We start from the raw sequence: 18,659 nt of genomic DNA, 5'->3' as shown, positions 1-18,659 counted from the left end.
GCAAAATTTAAAAAATTCCGCCTAATCCTCCTCAAGCCATATTTTGCAACATTTGACAGAGAAAACCAACATATATGCATACCTTCCAAAAATTACTTCACCAAGGTCATCCTCCCGCCAATGGAGAGTCACTTATTGTACCAAAGAATGATACACTTGTCAATACGATCCAAAATCTAGTTCCAATCCCCTACTTGATAACAATTGGGCTTCAGGTGAAAGCCAAGATAGGTAAATCCCAACTCCAGCTGGGCCACTTTGTAAGGAAGGAGCATTGTAATGGACTCACACAAATCAACATAAACATTGTGTTGATAAAAGGAGGATTTGACCAGGCTAATTAACATACCACATGCATTGCAAAACATAGAAAAATAGAGTTGTAGGCCCTCCATTCCTCTATTGTTCCATCCCCAAATATTAATACATTGTTGACAAAAGGTAAATGTGTGCAAAAAATATGCTTTGTAAATTTGACAACTTTTATATCACCGTGAGCTTTAGCTCCTACAATCATTTTACTTAAACCCTCAATAAACATCAGAAATAAGAGAGGGGACATGGTACACCCCTGTCGTAGACCATGGGATGTAGGGAAGAAAGCCATGCATGTACCATTGATGAGCACTATAAAATTTACAAAACTCACACAACCCATAATCCAATTTGTCACCTGCTAATCAAGACCACAGTGAACTAGTAGAACCCTCAAGAAATCCGAATTAACCTGATCATAAGCCTTAACCAAATCCATATTGAATATCATAGCACTGCAGTTTTTTAATTTGATAGTATGGATGGCTTCCTGTGCCACCCCCACTACATCATGAATAAGTTTGTTAGGTAAGAAACCAAATTGTTCAAAATAGATAGAAACAGAGTGGACACGCCAAAGTCTATTAGCCACGACTTTAGTGATCACTGTTGGTCACTTTAATTTCTTATTGAATTAAACAACAAAGTGCGACCTTAATTATCAACCCAGTGAAGTCTTTTTATTTCAAAGGTAACTGCATACTATATGCACTCAATTTAAAAGAAACAAAAGTTGTAGTACAAACAAATCACACCTTACTTTAACAAGCAGAAGCTCCACTCTGCATTACAGCAATTACACTTTATTGCAGATAACTATCAAAGAATGCTTAATTTCATTCAAAGACTCATATAATGGAAAAGAATCAATCTGCAAAGGAAAGCAATGGCTGTGCTGTAACAGAGAGTCAGGACCCTATCCCTAGAGCGGGAATCTACAACACTTGCCTCTGATTAACTAGCTTGCCAATTTACTCTATAACTTAATCACCGGTGAAACACTCATGAATTAACTTTGAATAATACAATAATCAATTGAGAAAGAAACAGAGTTTCAGCAAAAGTATTATAAACAATATTCAGCAAACAGTACTCATTAACAAGGCATGAATAAAAGACACACTTGACACACTGCAAAAATATAATGGGTGAATCTTGTGATGAAGGTGGGCCTTGTCCTTCTCATAAGATTCCCCAGGAGACAAGAACTAGAAAAAGATGTTTAGAACAAAATTTTATTCATCCATCAATATGTCATATTACAAAAAGAATTCTAGTCTTGTTCCTTCAGCTGAGCCTCTTTTCCACAGTCTATCCCCCTCTAATGTAGATGTCTCCTCTTTATAAAGAGGAGACATCTATTACAAAATATTTACATTATTTTAACCCATTATACAAAAATAGGGAAATCAATTTCCCGTCAACAAAATGTTGTTACAGTAATACTGTCTTTAGATTATAGGCGTTTCATCCAGTGTAACAGCTTCCTCGGTGATCAGTCTAGTTCCTTTGTTGCTGTCAAATTTAGAATGCAAATCTCAACTGTTTCAGCTTCGAGATTCGCATGCCGTTTCTACTGTTTCAGCAACTGCAAAAATAGTCTTGCAAACTCCAGGCTGTTTCAGCAACGCGGACTGCACATCATTCTTTAACTGTTCAACACTTAACAATTTTAAAGATTAACTATGAAGATATCGTGATTATATGCTAAATAATTAAACGTATAGTGATGAGAAGAATCATTACATACCTTTGGGATAATTGGGTTAAAACACTAACAAGGACTTTTAAATGTAAGTTGAAAAGGATGATATCATGGAAAAATGTATGGTCAAAAAGGGACAATATGAGGTCCTAACATCCCCCCCAACTGAAGCAGTTGCATGTCCCCATGCAACATTTACTCTGAGTCTGAATTGGAGTACTGGGATGTACAGTGCAAATTACTTATACAGTAAGTATAGAAGGTGCTATCAGTCGAATCTCTGAAGCCCTAGACACTCTGTAATCTCTGCCATGTTGCAAGCTCCTCCTTTTTGGACACCTTGAAGTAGGCCTTATATTGTTGTACTGGCAACCAGAGAAGCAGGAAATGAAAATGATAACCCAACCATTTTTCACCACACTGCTGAACACATTTAACATAATTAGGCATTCGTGAAATTACTGCATGAAGATTAAGAGGGTTAAAGGGATGGTATTCCCTTCTCTCCTTAGGGCAATGTTCCCAGAACAGATTGTTTGCCTGTATGGCAAGAGGTCCTTTCTTTTTGACATACTGTTGACACTCCTCTAACATTGCTGCCTGTAATTCTCTGATATGCTCAGTCATTCCTGGTTCTCTTATAACCCGATGATGTTCAGCAATGAAAACAACAACATTCTGTGGTTCAGCTCGGATCCACAGAAGGCGATTTTCTTCGTTATGTTTTGCTGAAAGGAAAGTGTTTTGCCACGTGAGATGATTGGCCATAAAAGAGACAAAGGCTCTAATCTGAATGTCACCAGCCACAGGAATCAAATTAAGCTTTCTATCCTCCGGCATGGCTTCATTATGGAGATAGAGTTCACATAATAGATTATGTTCACTGACTGACGTTGCTGCAAAGGTTTCAATAAACTGCTGGGGTGTAGACACCTCATGAGGTCGTCCATCTCTGACTGCTTTTACCTGAAGGAATGCTAGGCGTTCTGCTAGAAACACAGAATAGTTAAAGGATGGTTTCCTGGTGGCCAGAAGTCTTTGAACTAACTCAAAGATAAGAGACAGTCTAGTTTTCAACTCCTTATTTTCCTTCTGCTGTGCATGGAACTATTCCAGGACTTCCCAATTTCTATATACATGATTCTACCATAATGATTTATGTTCCTGCAATGATTTTTCTTGCGACAGGGCATACTCTTTCTTCCATATATTCCTGAGTTCTTGAATGCTTAAGGTCTGAGTGAAGATAGTCTCTACACATAGAGGTTCAGTCTGGGTAAACACCGTCTTTGCAGACTTTGGTGCAGGATTTTCAGCTTTAACAACTAGGGTAGGCCGGGGTAGTTGCGGTTTCTCTTCTTCTTCAGAAATCTTTGAAGGCCCTGTTGGTTCTTGTGTAACAGTAGGGTGTTCCTTTTTACCTATAACAGGAGTAAACACAGGAGTGGGTCCAGGCAATGGGACTTCGATTATCCTATAACCCACTCGAGAATAGAGATCACCACATTGGCTTCACATGTATTCATTGTATCGATTCTTTTCTGCACTTTTCTCAGTTGCAGATGCTAAGTGAGCTAAAGTATACAGATTAAGTTCTTTTTCATAAGCTTCCATTGCCATCATTAACTCCTGCTTATAAACCTGAATCTCGGTTCTCAGAAACTTATTTTCTTGTTGAAGGGAAGCTAACGTGACAGGGCCTTCTATAGCAGTTGCAGTCTCTGTAGCTGGTTCAAGTGGATGGGAGGATGGTTTTTTGGTGGCTGCTTCATTATTTGTATCTCCAGCAGGTGGTTCTTGTGTGACAACTGCTGGGTCATCAATTAGTTTTGTAACAGCTATATCCTTCTGAACATGCGAATTTTGCATATCAGTCGACTGAGTGGATGGTTCTTCTGTAACAACTATAGTTTGTGAAGTGCCCTAGTTATATACACTTTGCTCATCAGCAGGTGTCTCTTGTGTATCAACCGCTGAGTCCATAGCAGCCAAGTCTTTGTCTGTTTTCTGGTCATGGTCATCAGCAGGTGGTTCTTGTGTTACACTTGCTAAGCTAGTAGCTGGTTCAGCTACATGTTGATTATCTATTTCTTGTTTATCAATAGATGGTTCTTGTGTAACACCTTCTGAGTCAGTAGCTGCTACGTCCTGATGTGTTTCCTGATCATGATCATCAACAGGTGGTTCTTGTGTAGCACCTGCTGGACTAGTAGCTGGTTCTTGTGGGGCAGCTACCTCTAGGTCATCTAACTTTTGCTCCTCAGCACCTGTTAAGTCAGTAGCTGGTTCTTGTGGGGCAGCTACCTCTAGGTCATCTATCTTTTGTTCCTCAGCAAGTGGTTCTTGTGTAACACCTATTGAGTCGGTAGCTGATTCTTGTGTTACAGCTACATGCTGTACATTGTCTTGGGTGTCTACTTTTGATAAATCAGCAACTGGTTCTTGTGGAGAAGCTGCGTCTTCTAAAAGAATGATGTCACAAAATCCTGAACATTTTGCATTTCGGTACCCGAGGGTGAGGAAGGTAAGGATTTGGGGTCTGGTGGGGTCTGGGGTTTTAGGATAATGGGTGGGTAAATTGGGGTGGTGGTCTCTGTTGCTGATTCAGAAGACATCCTCCTTCGTCTTCGAGGTAAGGAGGCAAGAAAAGTAGTGGTTTTTATTTTATGGATGACCTTCTCTTGGGTAGGAGGGACATCAGAAGTGATAGCTTCTTTAATTGAGACCCTTGTTCGTCTTTTTGATGGGGGCACAGCCATTTCTTGCCTTTTCCTTTTCCTTTTCAGCTTGGCCAGGGGAATGTCGTCGTCTGAATCATCGCTGGGGATATGGACAGTGGGAGTGGATGATCCAGGTAAATTATGGGGTGGGGTTGATGCAATGGCGGGGTCAATTGGACTAACTGTCATGGGTGGCTGGGGATTTTCAGCATTCACTTGGGGAGTTCCGGCTGCTGCTTGAGAAATTTCGGCAGTTTCTTGAGGATTTTCGGCTGCTGGTTGAGTAACTTCAGCAGCTTCCTGGGGGTTTTCAGTTGTTGGTTGAGGGATTTCAGCAGCTTCCTGGGGTGGGTTGTTAAGGGGAGGAGGATTCTGCAGGGCAAAGCCCCTCAGGATTAAAATATGAACCAAGCGATGGTGAGTGAGGGAGAGGAGTGGGTACTTTGCATTGGTGGAATAATGTGACATATTCTTTAGACACCAAAGCAGATAGTATGGCATATTTAACAAACGACCATGTCTTAAATGATTCAACAACACAAAGTCATGCTGGTACACTACCTGGTAACGTCCTTTGCAGGTGAGGTAGTGCTTGACAAATTCTGCAACCTTTGGCCATGGAGGTGGTAATGAATGTAGTGCAACGCCCTTGCCTTTAGGTTCGACCTGCTCCCCAGGTAGAAGAAAATCTTGCTGTGTGTTCAGAATGATGTGTTTACGGCTAAACCAATGGATGCCATCGGCTGGTAATCCTGAAACTTGTGCTATATCTTCCTCTATTACTGGAATTTGCACTCCCTGAACAGTAGAATAACCTTCCTTTAAATTACGTGCAAATTCCAGGACTTGCTGAGAATCAAATCCCTGGAGCCTTTGGAAATAATCCACCCAGCCTACTTGCAGAAAAATTTGATATGCTTCTGGGTGTAGTTCCAATAGAGCCGTTGAACCAGGTTCATTTCGAACAACGTTACCTCCCATAGTTACCGGTTCAGTAAAATGCACAATACAGAGCCGAGTTACCGGAACAGAGACAGAGTAAGATATTGCAAATGAGGTTATAACACAATAAGATAGAGACGGGGTGACGAGACATGGTTGTAATAAAAACGATGGTGATTGGCATATCGGGTAATGATTGCAAAATTTTGGTATTCCCCCCAACTGCGGCTAAAATGATAAGTTTTGAATGTATGGCAATTTTGGCAATCATATCAGAATCTTCTCATTAACTATAGATTAATATTTACACATAAACACGCATACCTCACGTTTTACCTTCGATTGTTGTACTGAAAGTATAATCTTGTTGTTTAATAGATCACCAATGGTTATAGGAAAGGGTTGTAAGATATGAGGGTATTTATATGAAAGGATTTCTCTATTCACAGGAGGTAATAGTGAAGGAACACAATTATCAGGATGAATGGTTGATTCTCTCAATGGAAAATGATATGTATTGGTCGATTTCGGAAAAATGGGAAAATTGATGCTTTTTCAGAAAGATGGAAAAATTTAGTGTTTCGGCAATGGAGGAATCAGTGTCTCAGCAATGGAGAAAATGGGGAAAAGTTGGTGTTTCAGCAACGGGGAAAATGGGAAAAGATTGGTGTTTCAGCAATGACGAAATTGGTGTTTTAGCAATGGGAAAAAGAGATGCTGCTGTTAAAGAAAAATAGGAAAATGTTGTTGAAGGGTAGTATGAGGGGATGGATTATGAATTGAAGTGGAATGGCAATGTTTCCCAAACTGAAACCTGATCCTGATTGTAATGCAATTGTTCCTTCAGCCAGCCTCCGAATCTAAGACCTGCAAAATAATAAATTGTAATATGGCAGCCCTTGACAGGGATTATTAGTTAAGTAATCTAATCTAATAATAATACAAGAATATATAATGCAGAGACTAAGTGCAATGAGGGGCAAGTGGCTCCCCAAAAAAGGTATAATGTGAATCTACCATGCAAGTGGCCTTAAAATCCTCCTTAGAAATTGGTTGCTGATACAGACAAAGCCGATACCCATTTACTAACAATGGAGTTCTAGAACCATCAATTATTAGGAGCCTTACTGTTCCATTGGGAAAAACAGTATCTATCTCGTAAGGTCCCAGCCACCTTGTTCATAGTTTCCCTTGAAAATTTTCAAACCTAGAATCATATAATAAATCCCAATCGCCTTTTTGGAAATGATTATGCTTAATAGTTTTATCATGCCACCTGGTTCTTTGTTGCTGAATCATAGTTGTTTGATGGATGGCATCCAACCTTTTTCCATCCAATTCCTGCAGCTGCTGCAACCTAGCTGTCTGTGCATCAGCAAAATCAAGGTTAATAGCTAAAGCAGTTCTTAAGGTTTTAATTTTAATTTCCACAGGAAAAACAACACTTTGACCATAAACCAATTCATAGGGTGAAAAACCTGTAATGTTTCTCCAAGTAGTTCTGTAAGCCCATAATGCCTCAAGCAGTCTTTGAGACCAATCCTTCCTATTCTCCTTAACTGTTTTTGCTAAAATAGCTTCTATGACTTTATTTGTACTTTCCACCTGACCATTAGCTTGGGGGTGGTAAGTTGTAGTCATTCCATGATTGATATCATATTTTTGAAGCATAGCTTTAAAACCATGAGAATTGAAAGGAGGTCCTCCATCTGTGACTAGTTCTCTAGGCACCCCAAATCTAACAAAGATTTCTTCAAATAAAAAGGTTAAACCAAATTCTTCATTGGCTTTAATAAGTGCCTTAGCTTCCACCCATTTAGTCATATAATCTGTACAAACCAATATATAAACTCTTTGGTTGGATGGAGGATTGATGGGCCCTACAAAATCTAGAGCCCATGTTTCAAAGGGTTCAAGTATTACCTGAGGGTTCAGTGGCATTTCATCTCTATGATTGGGTTGGCCCATTCTCTGACAACTGTCGCAAGCCCTGACATATTTCTTTGCATCCTTGAAAAGTGAGGGCCAATAATAACCCATCCTGAGAATTTTATGTGTCGTTCTCTTATTAGAAAAATGCCCACCACAAGGGCCATCATGAAAAGCCTTCAATATATCATAAATCTCATCTTCTCTAATGCATCTTCAGATTTCCTGATCAAGTCCTGTATGAAAAAGACACCCACTTATCCAACTATACCTAGCACTTTGTTGAATGATCTTTCTTTTCTCCCGATGTGATAGGTGTGATGGTAGTTTCACTGCAACCATATAATTGGCAATGTCTGCATACCATGGTGAGTGAGCAGATACTGCAAACAAGTATTCATCAGGAAAGGAATCATCTACTGGAGTATTATCATCAGTTTTTATCTGAGAAAGGAAATTAGCAACTACATTTTCTTTACCTGGTCGATCCACAATTGTAATATCAAATTCTTGTAGTAACAATAACCACCTGGTAACTCGAGCATTTGTAACAGATTTATTCATTAAATACTTGATAGCTGAGTGGTCAGTATGAAAAAAAGTAGGATAACCAGTAATGTAATGTCAAAATTTATTAATAGCATAAATAACTGCTAAAAATTCTTTCTCAGTAACTGTGTAATTAAGCTCAATAGGGGTCATATTCTTACTAATGAAGTAGATAGCATAAGGAATATCGTTTTCTTCTTGACCCAAGACAGCTCCAATTGCAGTATCTGAAGCATCAGAGGATATATGAAAGGGAAGTGCCCAATCAGGTCCCCTCAAAATAGGAGTTGTAGACAACTGATGCTTAAGTTCGTCAAATGCTTTCTGACAGGCATCAATCCACTTAAATTCAACATTTTTCATAAGTAACACAAACAAAGGAGAAGCTATTATTTTTTTAATAAATCTTCTATAATATCCAGCATGTCCTAAAAAACTTCTTACATTAGTTTGTGTTTTAGGAATAGGAAGGGTCTGAATTACCTGTACTTTGGATGGATCGACTTGAATCCCAAGGAATGAAACGAAGTGTCCTAGTACAATTCCTTCGTTCATCATCATATGACATTTTTTGGTACTCAAGGAAAGATTAGCTTGTATGCATCGTTTAAGTACTTTCTCAAGGTTTTGTAGCGCATCTTCAAAAGTCACCCCATAGGGAGTGAAATCATCCATAAATATCTCCAAAGAATCATTAAGCATATCAGAAAAGATTCCTATCACTGCTCTTTGAAACGTTGCTGGAGCATTACATAGTCCAAATGGGAGAACTCTATAAGCAAAAGTCCCCCAAGGACTAGTAAAAGTGGTTTTGTCTTGATCTTGAGGTGCAATTATGATTTGGTTATATCCACTAAAACCATCTAAAAATGAAAAGAATTTCTTTCCTGACAAGGTGTCCAACACCTGATCAATAAATGGCAAGGGGAAATGATTTTTTTGGGTAGCTTTATTTAAGGCTCTATAATCTACACACACTCTCCATTTCCTGTTTTTCTTAGGTACTATTACCAACGGAGAAACCCATTCACTATCAGATATGGGGTATATAAACCCTGCATCAAGCAACTTTTGAAGTTCTTCCTTAACAATTTCCCTCAAATTGGGATTCATTCGCCGTTGGGGTTGACAGACTGGTCGGGCCCCCTCCTTAATATAGATACGGTGAGTACATAATTCAGGAGAGATCCCCTTCATGTATGTGTAGTCCCATGCAAATGATTCCTTGTTCTCATGGAGCAACTTCATTAGCTGTTGTGTTTCAGCATCTGATAAATTGGGGTTTATGTTCAATGTTTTGCCAGGTTCAATTTCTATTGTTATGCTTTTAGAGGAGATAGCAGTTGATGTTTGAGGTAAATTTTCAGATTTAAGCTTTTTCTACGTTTTAGGATCCAGAATTGTAGTTAAGTGATTATATGTTTTAGAAGTAACTGAGGAAGGTTCAAAAATAAAATTACTAATTACTTCATCTTCTGTGGTGTCTTTAAGAGTTAAGGCTTGTCCAATGGTCAAAATGGGTTGGGTATCATTATCCTCATAGTCTAACCATACAGAATCATCATTGTTAATCATAGGTGTAGCATGAGGGTATAGCGTAAGATGCTTAGTTTCACGTCCATTAGAAATTGTCATTGAACCTGATCTACAACTGATAAAAGCATATGATGTAGCCAGCTAGGGTCTCCCTAAAATCAGAGGATGCCCCCCCAACTTTGCTTTAGTCTGTAACACAACAAAGTCAACTGGGTAATTCCAGGATTCAACTGAAATGACCAGGTCTTCAATAACCCCCTTTGGTTTGATTATGGAACGATCAGCTAATTCCAGGATAGTTGGTGTCTCTCTAATTACATTTTTCAACTATAACAGCTGTGCAGTTTCAAGGGTCATAATATTGATAGCAGCACCTAGGTCTACCAGAACTCATGAAACAATAGTTTTTCCGACCTGTATTGTGACCATGGGGTGACCAGGATCACCATATTTTACAGGGGGAACTTTTCCTGACATTAAAGCAGCTAGATCACCCATCACATGAACTGTAAGGGGATCTTTAGCCTTCCTACCAGGTTTCTTGATGCAAATGTCTCTGACGGTTCTGGCATAGATTGGCACATCTCTGAGTGCTTGTAAAAGTGGAATTTTAACATACAGATTCTGCAATTCCCCTAAAAGGTTAAAAGTAGGCAGCTCAGGCGTCTTAGTGAGAGCCAAACGCTCAGGGAATGGTGGCTCTATTATTTCAGCATTTTCATTAGAGGATGGCTTGACTGTTTTAGCAGTTTTATTAGAGGATGGCTTGACTATTTCAGCATCCTTATTAGATGATTTATTCTTTTTTGTCTCTTCTTTATCAGAGTCGGAAGAGGTAATATCATCTATAATCGGCTCAACTACTCTCCCAGATCATAAATGAATATCATTACATTGCACAGGAGATGTAGGCAGGTTCTGAATGTCAATGACTTGCACAACTTTATTATTATTAGGGTTAGGGTTCGGTTGTATAGGCAGCTGAGGTTTCGTGGTCTGATTATTCGGTGGGGTACCTAGCAGGAGAGAAAGTTGTTGCTGGAACTGAGGAAATTGGTTTGTGAATGGAGTTTGTTGAGCTCTCCAGTTTGGGTTCCATTGGTTAAAATAGGATTGCTGTAGAAGCCAGGGAGTCCACATTGCAGGGTCTATAAATGGAGGTTTTTTTTTCTGCATGGGTGGGAAATTCATCTGATTAAAGGGTGGGTATTGCATTTGGTTAAAGGGCGGGTAATTTTCTTGATTAAAAGAAGGATAATTATTCCAAGGATTAAATGGCATACTAGAGTTCGTACCTTTTCCTCATGGTTTCCATTGCCTCCTTTGTGTCAGCAGATAAACTACTTCAGCTTCCTCCTCAGTTGGTCGTAACGCTGCCTTTATCCCTGGTAAAGAGGGGCATTGTTGAGTTTCATGGTCCTTCTCACAAATGGTATAGATTGGTACCTTGTCAAGTGGGCATTCCCTTAATGGGTGTTTTTCTCTGCATTTAGGGCAGAAAATGGCCAAAGCAGCTTCTGCCTTTGCCTGCTTCTTTTTAACCTGCAAGGTATCAATCTGTGAAGCAAAAGAACTTAACGTTTCAATCTTGAATTTCTCAAGTAGATTACCTATTTTAGCTCTTGTTGCTCCTCCATTGGCTGATTTCTGGACCCTTAAATAAGTACTATCCCTGCTCTTTGGTTTATTTGCATCTCCTCTTGAACACCTCTTGCAGAGGTTAACGATTTCATCATACGATTCTTTAGATATATCCCCTTTACCAAGCATATTTAACATATCTAAACAATCATCCCTTACCCCCTTCAATAATATTGTTTTAAGAATATCTTTACTTACATCAGGGTGCTCAGATCTCTACAGATTATACTGGAGTCTTTCCACAAAGTCCTCCAGATTCTCATCCTCCTTCTGAACCATCTTGAATAATTCCTCCCTTTTTTCTCTCGTCCGGCAATAGTCTTGGTATTTGGCTAGAAATTTCTCCCTCATCTGATCCCATGTTGTGATCACATGACCTCCCAAGCTCATAAACCATCTTAGTGCATTTCCTTTTAGTGTTGCTGGAAACAACTTTAACTTTTGAGCATTATTAACATAATCATAACTTCTGCACAATATATCAAACTCAAAAAGAAACTCATGAGGGTCTTCAGAGGATAAACCATGGAAGTTAGGTAGGGCTGAGAGTGGAATATTCTTCATAGGAGTTGTACCTCTGGGAAGTTCCTCAATAGGGAATTCCAAGGTGGAGAGAGAATTCTCACCTCTTCCTTCACCTCTACATCCTCCACCAAAGATTCCTTCATTGTTTCCATCCATTGGTTGCTTTCCTGATGCGCTTGCCCGGTCTTCAGTGTTTTCTGTTGGACTCTCAATGTCCTGAACTAGTTCCTCAACTTCAATATCTTCTATTGGTTCTTCAATTTCAATATCTTCTACTGGTTCTTCAACTTCCTCCACTGGTTCCTCGGTATGTTCTGTTGTTTCTACAACCCTTTCAGGTCCCACTACTTCCTTTGTTTGGTAATCCGTTTGGAGAGAATGCTGAGTCTATGGCCTCTGAGAGCTTAGCCTCTGGGATGTCTCAGCTTTTGAAATAATCTCATCAATGAAATTTTTTCTTCCTCCTCTTCCTTTTCCCTTGCCACCTATAGGATTAGTTTTCTTGCGTCCTCTCATGCATCCTGCATATCTACAAGAAAATCATCAGTACTTTTAAAATCTATAATTTCCTTCCCCGACAACGATGCCAAAATGTTGGTCACTTTAATTGCTTATTGAATTAAACAACAAAGTGCGACATTAATTGTCAACCCAGGGAAGTCTTGTTATTTCAAAGGCAACTGCGTACTATATGCACTCAATTTTAAAAACAACAAAAGTTGTAGTACAAACAAATCACACCTTAATTTAACAAACTGAAGCTCCACTCTGCATTATAGCAATTACACTCTATTGCAGATAACTATCAAAGAATGTTTAATTTCATTCAAAGAGTCATATAATGGAAAAGAATCAATCTGCAAAGGAAAACAATGGTTGTGCTGTAACAGAGAGTCAGGACCCTATCCCCAGAGTGGGAATCTCCAACACCTGCCTCTGATTAACTAGCTTGCCAATTCACTCTGTAACTTAATCACTAGCGAAACACTCATGAATTAACTTTGAATAATACAATAATCAATTGAGAAAGAAACAGAGTTTCAGCAAAGGTATTATAAACAATATTCAGCAAACAGTACTCATTAACAAGGCATGAATAAAAGACACACTTGACACACTGCAGAAATATAATGGGTGAATCTTGTGATGAAGGTGGGCCCTGTCCTTCTCACAATATTCCCCAAGAGACAAGAACTAGAAAAAGATGTTCAGAACAAAATTTTATTCATCCATCAATACGTCATATTACAAAAAGAATTCTAGTCCTGTTCCTTCAGCTGAGCCTCTTTTCCACAGTCTATCCCCCTCTAATGTAGATGTCTCCTCTTTATAAAGAGGATACATCTATTACAAAAGATTTACATTATTTTAACCCATTATACAAAAATAGGGAAATCAATTTCTCGTCAACAAAATGTTGTTACAGTGATACTATCTTTAGATTATAGGCATTTCATCCAGTGTAACGGCTTCCTCGGTGATCAGTCTGGTTCCTTTGTTGCTGTCAAATTTAGAATGCAAATCTCAACTATTTCAGCTTCGAGATTCGCATGCCATTTCTACTGTTTCAGCAACTGCAAATATAGTCTCGCAAACTTCAGGCTGTTTCAGCAACGCGGACTACACATCATTCTTTAACTGTTCAACACTTAACAATTTTAAAGATTAACTATGAAGATATCATGATTATATGCTAAATAATTAAACGTATAGTGATGAGAAGAATCATTACATACCTTTTGGATAATTGGGTTAAAACACTAACAAGGACTTTTAAATGTAAGTTGAAAAGGATGATATCATGGCAAAATGGATGGTAAAAAAGGGACAATATGAGGTCCTAACAATCACCATGTAGATCAAATTATAGAGAGAGATAAGACAAAATTCTTGAAAGGATGATGGTCTGGAGAAATTCAGAATTAAAGTAAGAAAAATAGCATTTATAGCCCTAGTAACCTTACCAGAAGTGCAAACTTCTTCAACAACCTCAAGCATATCCTGACCAATGAGATTGAAAAAAGCTAAATAGAGCTCCACAAGCCACCCATATGGTCCAAGGATCTTATCTTTGGCTAAATACTTGAGAACTGACTTCAATTACTCTTGCGTAATAGGTGCCCCAATCGAGTCCTCATTTGTGAAAAGTCTACTAATATATTGCAATACCTTGAGTTGTTCTAGCAATGAACAAATTTCACCCCAGTCTCTAAAAACATAAAAGAAATGTGCATAAGTAGACTTCCCAAGGTCTTTTTGTGAGCATATTATAGCACCATTGAAATCCTACAAATCCTATATAGCATTTTTGATTCGCCCGTGTGATGCATACTTGTGAAAAAACTTGTTGTTTCCATCGCCTTCACGAACCCAAACAACACAACTTTTTAAATGCCACCTTTCCACTTCCACCTTTAATAAAAGAGCACTCCTTTTAGCCAAAGAGCACAAATCCTTTTTGAGGTATTTAGGAAAACCTGTAGAGAAGAATGAAAATTAAAATAAAAATTGCAGCCTCAATAATCTCCAGTTCCAACTTATGTTCACAGAGGAGGTTGTCAGCCCATCTCTTGACATGTGACTTTAAAAGAGAAAACTTAAATTTCCAGTGATCCATCACAGATAAGGAGGGTTTGGGATGGTAGCCAACCCAAATCAATTTAGCCAGAGCATAGAGGGAAGCCTCATTTAACTAGGAATGACAAAACTAAAAGGGGGTCGAGGTCCCAAACCACTAAAATCAAGGTGGAGAAAAAAGGGACAATGATTAAATATAACCTATGAACAAATCCAAGAACGACATTTGCCCATCCTAGAAGCCAAAGATTCACAAAGGAGAAACTTGTCAAGCCTCTTAGCTACCTCAGTATAGGAACCATCTCTGCCATTACACCAAGTTGCACCCAAAGGGACAAGTTGAGTATCAATAAGACTAGCTTCCAAAATAATTTAAGAAATAAAATATGAAAAGGGATCATGACGAGCTAGATGACTCCATATCTTCAAAGGCGACATTGTAAAATTAAGGTTTCCTAAGAAAATAAGATTTGAAGTTTTGAGCAACCCAATACAAGAAATTTTATGCGATAAATGCTCGCGGTCTCGATAGGGGCCGTAACAGTTCACCAAAACAACATCAACATTAAAACCTTTGAAACATGCAACATAAATTATACATGCTATAAATGAATAAGGTCGAAGTATAGCTTTGCTAGGGTTCTAGATAACTACAAGACCACTCAAACACCCATCCATGTCCATTGCACACACATGCCAATCAGGGCATATTTTCGATAGAGATTCTCTAGCTTTAAGAGTAGGAAACATGGTTTCCTGGAGCAAAATGATAAAGGGATGTTGTATTTCCATCTATGGACGGCATGAAGTTTGGGAGGGCCCTCTACTCCCCTAATGTTTAAGGACATAATAATCATTTTAGGCCATGGTAGGAGGTATTTGAGCTCTAAGCACCCTTGGGGATTACTGGGATATAGAGATATCAGTGAGAAGGATGTTCTGAAGGAGATCATCATATTCAAGGATCTTCCGAGAATATTTCTTCTTCTAAGAAGGGATAGGCTGAAAGGAAGGAAGAGGAGTGTCCCTAGGGGAAGGGGAAACCTGGGAGGGAGTAAAAGAAGGGATAGCCATAACATTAAGAGAGGAAACAATTGAGGAGTCTAAAACCCTAGAATCAAAAGCAGAGGAAGCTTCTCTAGTTGGAGCACGGGACTCTTGAGAGGGTAGAATAAAATCAAAACAAGGATTCTGCTTCAATGAGACATTTCAAAAATGGGAGCAGAGGGAAGATTTAACCACTCCCCCTTCACGAAGAGGAGGGTAAGGGAAAACATGCGTCTCAACCAAACAACAATGACAAAGGTAGAAATAAGAGGAAAACTAACAATAATATCTAATATATTGATATTATCATAAGAGAGAGAGTTAATTTTAATATCAATTTTTATTTATTTATTTATTATTATTATTTATTTTTTTCCCTTGTGTGGCTTTTCAGGTAAGGAGTCATAAAGAGATGTTATACTTTGAAGAGTTCGCATGAAAGGTACTTTCCTGTCCTTGAAGATTTTGTTATTCCTCCATCGCCATGTGCACTCGAGAGTAATAATAAAAATAGGCCTCCAGGATTCCTTATGCCCGCTCCACCAAAGGAATGCTTTTTTTATAGATGAATGAGAAATCTGAGGGAAACCGTATAGATTTTCCAGAGCTTGCCATAATTGTTGCATATTCTGACAGAATAAGAACATGTGACAGTTTGTTTCCTCATAAGATTTGCATATTGAACAGAGACCTGGCCCCTGCCAGCTCCTCTTTTTAAATTATCCCAAGATAAGTTTTTGTTGTGGTAAACTAGCCAAGAGAAATAAATTGATTTGGAAGGACAACCAGATTTCCATAAAATTGATGGGAATGTAGGGCTGGAAATGGCAGTATTTGAGGCAATCAGATTGGAGTAAATGTTCTTTACTCGTACCAGGGAGATTCCTTTTGAGTCTTTCCATATAAGAACATCGGCTTCTAAAGAGCGATATATTCCACAGTTTCTCAAACAGTCTTTTATTTTCTTCCACTATCTTGCCAAGATGTCAGTCATCCCCATATTGTCTGCTTCTTTCCGAAGAGGGAAAGGACCATGCCATTCTGCAATAAGTTTGTCCCAAGTAAAAAAACCTTTCCTCTGGAAAAATTTGAGGAGAGTTCCAGGCAAGATGATTTCTTCCTGTCTACTCAAGAAAGGATCAATTCCAATGAGAATCCTGCTACCAGACTGGAAGCTCCATACCAAATTCCTTAAGAAGAACTCTTGTATCTTATGAAAACTTAGCCATATTGTTGATCCATAAGAGGAGCCAATCCTCCCCAACCTGAACCAGTATGAAATATCCTTACTGCCCATATATTTCTTTTTTATTGTGTTGCTCCAGGGACCCTCTCTGAAAATCCATCTCCATAGTGATTTGCATAGAAGTGCCTTTCCAAAACTCCGCAGGTCCAGAAGGCCCCATCCACCAAGATTTTTCGGCAAAGAGATATCAGATAATTTAGACAGGTGAAATTTTATTTTCTTAGCTTGGCCACCCCATATAAAATTAGCAGTTAGCTTGTTCATCTTCTAAATAATACTTGCAGGAAGAAATATAAGTGAGCCCAGTATACTGCAAGTTGTGTTAGAACTGATTGAGCTAGAGTAACTCTTCCTGCCATTGATAGGCATTTGTATTCCCACACTGATATCTTTTTTTAGTATCTATCTATTATCCATTGCCAGTCCTTTTTAGAGTACCCTTTTGCTTTTAACTGGAATCTTAAATATTTCATTCCATGCTTTATGGACCGCGCCTCTATCCCAAAGAGTGAGGATATCCACTCTATTAATTCCAAATTGACATCATTATGAAAGAGAACTGCTTTGGACTCATTTATTTGAAATCTTGTGGCCTTTTGGAACTTTTTTAGGATGTCATATAAGCATGACCAAGTGAGCCTGCAAAGCATTCTGAATATAAGTATATCATCTACGAATAGATTATGCGAGATATAATTGTTTCTGCAAATCCTCAATGGCCGACACCTGTTTTCACTAACTGCCTTGTTTATGTGCAGGCTTAGAGAATTCATTGCCAAGATAAACAATAGGGGGGATAGAGGGCATCCTTGGCGCGGTCCTCTGGCAGCTAGAAAATAGGAAGATGGAATCCCATTTACAATGATGGCATAGTTCACCTTCTCAACACATGCCATGATCCAGTTTATCATATTAGATTTCAATCCAACCTTTGCAAGTAGGCATTTGATAAAACCCCAATCAAGGCAATCATATGCCTTTCGGAGATCAATTTTGAATATGCCTACTTCACTTTTTTAGTATACATGGAGAACAAACTCTCTTGGGTGTTAGCAACAGCGTCTAGAATATTTCTTCCTTTTAAAATAACATGCTGATCCTTTGTTAAAAACTTTGATAAAGTTACTTTAATTCTTTTAGCAATAATTTTCGAAATGATTTTGTATGAAATGTTACAGAGGGATATCGACCTGAAATATTGAAAGGATTCTGCTTCCCTTTTCTTTGGGATGAGGGCTATTTGAGTGGAGGAAGTTATCTGGTGAATGCTACCTGATATTCTAGAGCCTTCGACCATCCTTAGCAGATCTTGTTTAACAAGATTGAAGAAATGGATGAAGAATTCAATCATCCAACCATTTGGGCCATGACACTTATCCTTTTTGAAAGATTTCAGGGTTTCTAGCAGTTCTTCCTTAGTTATTGGCTAGAAAAGGCATTCGTTTTGTTCATCATCAAACATTTGAGGAAATAGGTCAATACCCCACAGGATGTCCTATATCCTACAGTCACCAGATCTCTTGTATTGGTTTTCAAAATATCTCACGGCCTCATTTGAGATGTCTTGTTGAGAGTATAGAAAGTCCCCCTTATTGTCCTTTATTTTCCATATAGAGTTCTTTTCTCGTCTTGAGCTTGCAAACCTATGAAAAAAATTTGTGTTCCTGTCTCCTTCCTTTAGCCAAATAGCCCTGCTCTTTAATCTCCATGATGCTTCTTCCTGTTCTAGGATTTTTGTTTTTTTCCTTTGCAGCTCCTTTATACGACATCTCATGTTGAAGGGGAGAAGGTGAACAACGAATGCTCCAGAAACGTTGTCCAGTTCCATTTGAATTTCTCGAAGGGTTGTTCTGTTTAATTGCCTTTTTTATACTGCCATTCTTTAACAACCTTTCTAATGGAGGAAAGTTTATCTCTAAAAGTTAAG

This window comes from Pinus tabuliformis, chromosome 8 (assembly GCF_031772625.1).
Source record: "Pinus tabuliformis cultivar Carrire ecotype Pingquan chromosome 8, CPIR1, whole genome shotgun sequence".
NCBI lineage: Eukaryota > Viridiplantae > Streptophyta > Pinopsida > Pinales > Pinaceae > Pinus > Pinus tabuliformis.
This window is presented reverse-complemented; position numbering follows the sequence as displayed.